The sequence below is a fragment of the Coregonus clupeaformis genome, chromosome 14, assembly GCF_020615455.1.
Source record: "Coregonus clupeaformis isolate EN_2021a chromosome 14, ASM2061545v1, whole genome shotgun sequence".
Classification (NCBI taxonomy): Eukaryota; Metazoa; Chordata; class Actinopteri; order Salmoniformes; family Salmonidae; genus Coregonus; species Coregonus clupeaformis.
In genome coordinates, this window is record NC_059205.1 from 36,555,484 (window position 1) to 36,563,072 (window position 7,589).

A 7,589-nucleotide genomic window follows, 5' to 3' on the forward strand; every position below is an offset into this window, starting at 1 on the left:
AGCCAGAGGGAGGGTATTTTCTTGCTCCCAACATCAACACAAATCTCATAGTGTTTGAAAATCACTGTTTTTAAAATGTCTTAACTTTTGATGTCATCAGGTAGAACTTTGTAACTTCATATTTTTTTCTACAAAACATAGAAATGTGCTGTTTTCACATATGTAGACACTGGTATTGTGCTTGAGATAATGAAAATAAGGTTGAAGTGGGTGGTGTTGCCCTTTAAAGAGCACAGGCAAAGTTCAAAGTTGAAAGAACCATGATGAATGATCAATCATGTATTTTTCTTGTCTAAACTGTATTTGCACACAGCTATGTATAAGGCTATTTTCTACTAATTTTACCTGATGCTCCATACATTTTTTGCCCAAAATTATGAGCTGTTATTACTGTTTAAAGGCAAAGTAACAGTATTTTTATGTATGATTGTATTTTTCTAAAATGTTCTAAACTGTATTTTGGAAAACTAGCCTGGAAACTTTTGGAAAAAGTAACTTACAATTTGATAGATATTTTTAATTAGTAATTTTAATATCAATTCAATATTTATGAACTGCTGCCAGGCTTACAAAGAATATCACTGAATACAAAATAAACAACATTAAGCTATATTGGACAACTCGTTTTGATATTTATGATCTTCTGATCACAATGACTTTAATAGATTTTAGGGCAGTTGTATCTGTCCAATTTGATGTGTGATCTTGTGTGAGTGGGGGCCAGGTTTCTTCTGTCCTTTATCAGAAGTTGGATCAGTGAAGGTAAGGAGGCTATCTGAAAAGAGACACATCAGATTTGACCATAGAGCTACAGGTGTTAATACTCAAACGGCAATGATATTCAAATCAGTTGTTGACGTACGTTTTATAGTTCTCTCCGACACCCTGACATAACACTTTGAATTGTCTATTGTTTTCACTCAAGCATACGGATGTAATACTTCAAATGATTAAACTTCTTATTAACGTTGGTGGTGAGAGGAACGGGGGAAATCCCCTTCGCTTAAATTGATCTGCCATAGCAGCAGGCATACTATTTTATTAGGAGCAGTCTAACCTCCCAGAGTGTGAAAAATTGGCCCTTGTCTGAGGGATTTTGGCAGTTATCCTGAGACTAAAATAGTGTACAACAGCTGCTGCTGGTAGAGTGTCACATTTGAAAGCACTAGAAGAGGTTGTGGATCTCTTTCTGTATGTACTCTGCTCACATCGCAGTGTGTATGAGCGAATGGAAGGAACGTCACTGACAAACTGTTTTTGTTCCATTCTCTTTGTGTTTCCAAACAACCTCTGTAATTTACAGTGGTTCAGAGGAAATGGCCCCAAATAATGAATGTATTGCAGCCATGGCAACTCATAATGTTCCTCTAGGGGAGAGAGCCTACCAAGAGTCCATAAGCTTTGAAGCACTACAACGTTTCCCACTTGAGAATAGTATTCTATTTTTCATTCAAGTCCCCATTATGTCTCCAATTTTCTCAACAGTTATTACGCCATTACTCCAAGCATAAGCCTGGACTGGTAGAGCATACTGATATCACAACAGGAGTAATATTAAAAATACATTTGTCCATACACTAACCATAAGGAAAATGTTAGAATGTGAAATTACACATGGAAACTGGAAAAAACAAGTAGGATTCTAGCAGATTCTGGCATTGCATCAATTAACTTATGCCAGAAACAGAATTGCATATTGCATTTACACTTTGTTGGAAGGAGACCTGTTTCAGACAATAAATCCTATGCAGGTGTTATATTCTTCCCAGATGCACTCCTAACCAACAATATCTTAATGAATCTACTCTATAGTACTGCTCTCATCAGATCTTTGGTCTCGACTGAGGTCTCGTAACGTATAGTCGTAAACGTATAGTCCGTGTGCAATTTCAGATATATTTTAGTGGGAATAGCCAAGGTTAAACAGCGTTGGTTACAGGCGTATTGCTGGCATGTGAATGTGAGACAGTGTCAAATCCCAAACATCTCCAACTATACACACACTCTCATATTTCAAGTTAATATATACATATTAAAAGGAAATAAGTGAATATCAACACACACATTTCACATGTATTCATTAGTTGGTGTTCCATGCTCGGAAAAAGTTGCATCTACTCCGCCCTGGTCAAAAGGGCAGCCGTTACACCTGTAATACATGTAGGAGCTGCTCAGCAGATTCCCCCCCATTAGAGCTAAATTGATAGGCCACGGGGGTCAACGCTCTGAGGTCGTCCCGTCCGCCCGGTGGCAGCTGCTCTTCCCCATCAGCAGCGCAACATTGCACCCACCCAACGACTGCCTGCGGGCTGCTTGCTGCCACTTCAAACCCAGCTAGACTGTCAAGTTTCTCACAGCCAAGGCCCACTTATATATAGACCACCTTGTTGGATTGCCCCAACCAAGTACGTCATTCAGTTACATATGGTTTCACCTGCCAGGCCAGGGCTCTAGCCCTGCAATTAAATAAACACTGAATATCATTATCATTGTTACTAACAAGAGGAAGGAGCTGCAGCTACTGCTTAATTCAAATCATGTCATAACACAAGAGCACAGATATGTTAGCCCTTAAATCAGATCTCAAAATCATTGTTGAATTAAATCAATGATCCATTTGTGGCAAGGTTCCCTAGCAATCACACACAACATAGCAAATATTGCAGTAACATATAAACAGCCAATTTAACTGATCATTACAATTATATCAATAAGGTCCAAAACAGTAGTGTGTCCTGGAGTTTTTTATATATCTGAGTATTGCTCCATCCTTTCATGTTTGGTTAGAGCAGTGCATACAGAAATCAGATCTGTATCAGGTCAGTTCCTCAATGAATGACAATACTCAGCAGCTGAAAATGTGCATCCCCGTGAGTTACAGCGGAGGACCAAAATGGTCAGCTGGTGGGCTTGGGTGGGGAGTCAAGGAGTAGGTAGTGTCTCTGGGCTTTCCTTTCTGGCTGATCCTCACAGGCTGAAAATACAGTGCCTTCAGAAAGTATTCACACCCCTTGACTTTTTCCATGTTTTGTTGTGTAACAGCCTGAATTTAAAATGGATTAAATGTAGATTTTGTGTCACTGGCCTACAGACAATACTCCATAATGTCCAAGTGGAATTGTGTTATTAGAATTTTTTACAAATTCATTACAAATGAAAAGCTGAAATGTCTTGAGTCAATAAGTATTCAACCCCTTTGTTCAGGAGTAAAAATGTGCTTAACAAGTCACATAATAAGTTGCATTGACTCACTCTGTGTGCAATAATAGTGTTTAACATTGTTTTATGGCTACCTCATCTCTATACCCCACACATACAATTATCTGTAAGGTCACTCAGTCGAGCAGATTCAACCAATAAGACCAAGGAGGTTTTCCAATGCCTCACAAAGGGCACCTATTGGTAGATGGGTAAAAAAAATATTCATTTAAGCATGGTGAAGTTATTAATTACACTTTGGATGGTGTATCAACACACCCAGCACTACAAAGATACAGGTGTCCTTCCTAACTCAATTTTCGGAGAGGAAGGAAACCGCTCAGGGATTTCAACATGAGGCCAATGGTGACTTTCAAACAGTTACAGAGTTTAATGGCTGGGATAGAAGAAAACTGAAGATAGATCAACAACATTGTAGTTACTCCATAATACTAACCTAATTGACAGGGTGAAAAGAAGGACGCCTGGACAGAATACAAATATTCCAAAACATCCTGTTTGCAACAAGGCACTAAAGTAATACTGCAAAAAATGTGGCAAAGCAATTCACTTTTATAAAGTGTTATTGTCAGGGTGTAAAATGTGCAGCGGTAGGACGGAGTCAGGCGCAGGACACAGAACTGAGTACACAACGTACTTTACTCTGAAAAACAAACACTAATTTCTACCCAGGGAAAACATACCAGCTCACAAAAGCGTATGACACAACACAACGAACAAACACACACAAAACCATGTGGGAACCAGAGGGTTAAATAGGGAAATAATCATCATACAATGGGAACCAGGTGTGTACAAACAAGACAAAACCAATGGAAAACAGAAACGCAGATCGGTGGCAGCTAGAAAGCCGGTGACGACGACTGCCGATAGCCGCCCGCACAAGGAGAGGCACCAACTTCGGCGGAAGTCATGACAGTTATGTTTGGGGCAAATCTAATACAACACATAACTGAACACCACTCTCCATATTTTCAAGCATAGTGGTGGCTGCATTATGTTATGGGTATGCTTGTAATCTTTAAGGACTGGGGAGTCTTTCAGGATAAAAAAGAAACGGAATGGAGCAAAGCACAGGCAAAATCCTAGAGGAAAACCTGGTTCAGTCTGCTTTCCACCAGACACTGGGAGATGAATTCACCTTTCAGCATGACAATAACCTAAATCACAAGGCCAACTATACACTGGAGTTGCTTACCAAGACAACATTGAATGTTCCTGAGTGGCTTAGTTACAGTTTTGACTTAAATCGGCTTGAAAATCTATAGCAAGACTTGAAAATGTCTGTTCAGCAATGATCAACAACCAACTTGACAGAGCTTGAAGAATTTTTAAAAGAATCATGTGCAAATATTGTACAATCCAGGTGTGCAAAGCCTAGAGACTTACCCAGAAAGACTCACAGCTATAATCGCTGCCAAAGGTGATTCTAACATGTATTGACTCAGGGTCGTGAATACTTATGTAAATTAGACATTTCTGTATTTCATTTTCAATACATTTGCTAAAATTTCTAAAAACATGTTTTCACTTTGTCATTATGGGGTATTGTGTGTAGATGGGTGAAAAAAAGAAAAAAAATGTAAATGGGTATGAATACTTTCTGAAGGCACTGTATGTCCATGATTTGTCCTAACAGTAAAAGGCCATTTTTGAATGAAACAAGATTACATTTCCTGAATGACTAATTCCATAGCTAAATAGTCCTATAAGATATTTTGTTGTTTGTTTCATGACTATGGGATACCACACTGGCTTGTTTCTCTTTTCACTCCTTTCACTGGACTTACAGTGCACCCTAGTGGATTTAGTCATCACAAATATTATTGACTCAATATCCTGACACAAGTATATGACGTTTGTTGGCATGTTAGGTTGGATTTGCAAAATTAGAAACTTTGAAAGCTTGAGTTACTTTGTCTTAGTTGTCTCTGATCAGGAATAGCATACATTGTAATGCAGTAGTATTTTAAAAGCTTTGCTGGACGCAAAAGTTTTTCACAGTTTGGGTGTCGTCTAAATTCCACAGTTCGAAGAAAACCTCATAATTCACCTGTAATGAGACAAGATAATGGGACAACATATTAATAACTCACATTCTTATTAATAACATGTCTCAAAACCCTTCACAGGGAGGTGTACCGTGGGAGGGTAACTAACCATGGAGGCAAAGCTATTTGTGTCTGAGAAAATATGTACAGTCAGGTCAAAAAATATTGGCACCCTTGACAAAGATGAGCAAAAAAGACTATAAAATAAATAATACAAATAATGAGCTATATTGTATGCACATTTTTATTTAATTATTATATTCTTTTATTATTTTATGGGGTTATGTTCTGCATATGCATCTTTGTTTTGAGGCAAAACCCAACACTGGTGTGCATGGCCAAAGAGCTCTATTTTCATGTCATCCAACAAATGTAAACACCTGTAGTTTGCTAAATGGCCTTGGCACTTGGATTGGAACCAGTGCTATCATCAGATTACATGAAAATAGAGCTCTTTGGCCACACACAACAGTGGTGGGTTTTGCATCGAAAGAAAGATGCATACTCAGAAAAGAACCCCATACCTACTGTAAAATATGGTGATGGATCTTTAAGTCATACCACAGATTCTCAATTGGATTGAGGTCTGGGCTTTGACTAGGCCATTCCAAGACAGTTAAACCACTTGAGTGTTGCTTTAGCAGTATGCTTAGGGTCATTGTCCTGCTGGAAGGTGAACCTCTGTCCCTGACTCAAATCGCTGGAAGACTGAAACAGGTTTCCCTCAAGAATTTCCCTGTATTTAGCGCCATCCATCATTCCTTCAATTTGACCCGTTTCCCAGTCCCTGCCGATGAAAAACATCCCCACAGCATGATGCTGCCACCACCATGCTTCACTGTGGGGATGGTGTTCTCAGGGTGATGAGAGGTGTTGGGTTTGCGCCAGACATAGTGTTTTCCTTGATGGCCAAAAATATACATTTTAGTGTCATCTGACCAGAGTACCTTCTTCCATATGTTTGGGGAGTCTCCCACATGCCTTTTGGCAAACACCAAACATGTTTGCTTATTTTTTTCTTTAAGCAATGGCTTTTTTCTGGCCACTCTTCCGTAAAGCCCTGCTCTGTGGAGTGTACGGCTTAAAGTAGTCCTATGGACAGATACTCCAATCTCTGCTGTGGAGCTTTGCAGCTCCTTCAGGGTTATCTTTGGTCTCTTTGTTGCCTCTCTGATTAATGCACCCCGTTGCCTGGTTCGTGAGTTTTGGTGGGTGGCCCTCTCTTGGCAGGTTTGTTGTGGTGCCATATTCTTTCCATTTTTTAATAATGGATTTAATGATGCTCCGTGGGATGTTCAAAGTTTCAGATATTTTTTTATAACCCAACCCTGATCTGTACTTCTCCACAACTTTGTCCCTGACCTGTTTGGAGAGGTCATTGGTCTTCCTGGTGACGCTTTTCTTGGTGGTGCCCCTTGCTAAGTGGTGTTGCAGACTCTGGGGCCTTTAAGAACACGTGTATATACAGGTGCAGCTCAATACATTAGAATATTGTGGAAAAGTTAAGTAATTTCAATAATTCAATTGACAAAATGAAACTCATATATATCGTGGATTAATTACACAAAAAGTGAAATAGTTCAAGCCTGTATTTGTTTAATCTTGATGATTACGGCTTACAGCTCATGAAAACACAAAATTTAGTATCTCAGAAAATTAGAATATTGTGAAAAGGTTCAATATTGTAGACTCAAGGTGTCACACTCTAATCAGCTAACTAACTCAAAACACCTGCAAAGGTTTCCTGAGCCTTTAAATCAGGGTTCTTCAATTCCGGTCCAGGAGGGCCGAAACACCTCTGTTTTTCATCCTCTCCTTCTAATCAGGGGCTAATTCAGACCTGGGACACCAGGTGAGTGCAATTAACTACCAGGTAGAAATAAAAAACAGAAGTGTTTCGGCCCTCCAGGACCGGAATTGAAGAACCCTGCTTTAAATGGTCTCTCAGTCCAGTTCAGTATGCTTCACAATCATGGGGAAGACTGCTGACTTGACAGTTGTGCAGAAGACAGTCATCAACACCCTCCACAAGGAGGGAAAGCCTCAAAAGATCATTGCTAAAGAAGCTGGCTGTTCACAGAGTGCTGTATCCAAGCATATTCATGGTAAGTCGAGTGGAAGGAAGAAGTGTGGTAGGAAAAGGTGCACAAGCAACAGGGATAACCGGAGCCTTGAGAGGATTGTCAAGCAAAGGCCATTCAAAAATGTGGGGGAGCTTCACAAGGAGTGGACCGAGGCAGGAGTCAGTGCATCAAGAGCCACCACGCACAGACGTATCCAGGAAATGGGCTACAACTGTCGCATTCCTTGTGTCAAGCC